The sequence below is a fragment of the Galeopterus variegatus genome, unplaced genomic scaffold (assembly GCF_000696425.1).
Source record: "Galeopterus variegatus unplaced genomic scaffold, G_variegatus-3.0.2 Scaffold4550, whole genome shotgun sequence".
NCBI classification, from domain to species: Eukaryota; Metazoa; Chordata; class Mammalia; order Dermoptera; family Cynocephalidae; genus Galeopterus; species Galeopterus variegatus.
Window position 1 is genome coordinate 30,623 of NW_007730661.1, and position 557 is coordinate 31,179.

Here is a 557-nt window from a genome sequence, read left to right on the forward strand (position 1 = left end):
TACTTTGAACAAGGCCAGAATCACGAAATACCAGTTGCTTAAATTATGTGATCAAGTGTTATTCTAAGTTCTTTCTATTACTTCTACTTTATTCTCAATTTTTTTGAGTGCTTACTGTTTGTTTTGTAAGAGCTTTCTACATATCCCATTTAATTTTCACAGCATTCTGTTGAGGTATGTACTATTATTATTCTTGTTCATGGATGAAGAATCCAAAGCACAGAAAGGTTAGGTAACTTGTCCAAACTGACACAGTACTAGAGGGTAGATTGGAGCTTGAACCCAGGAAGTCTGGCTCCACATTCCATACTGTTAACAACTAGACTATGCGCTGCTACTTCTTCTTTTTATTCTATACAGTAGTACCCAGCCTCACTCATAGATAATCCATAATTTAATTGTATCAGCAAAATATAGTATAGGGACATGCCATCTAGATGACAAACTGAGAAGAACCCATGAAAGGGTAACTCAATTAGTCAAAACTCCTTGTTTAATAGATGTTTAGAATTGTTATGTGAAATAAACCAGGCACAGAAAAAAATACTGCATGTCCT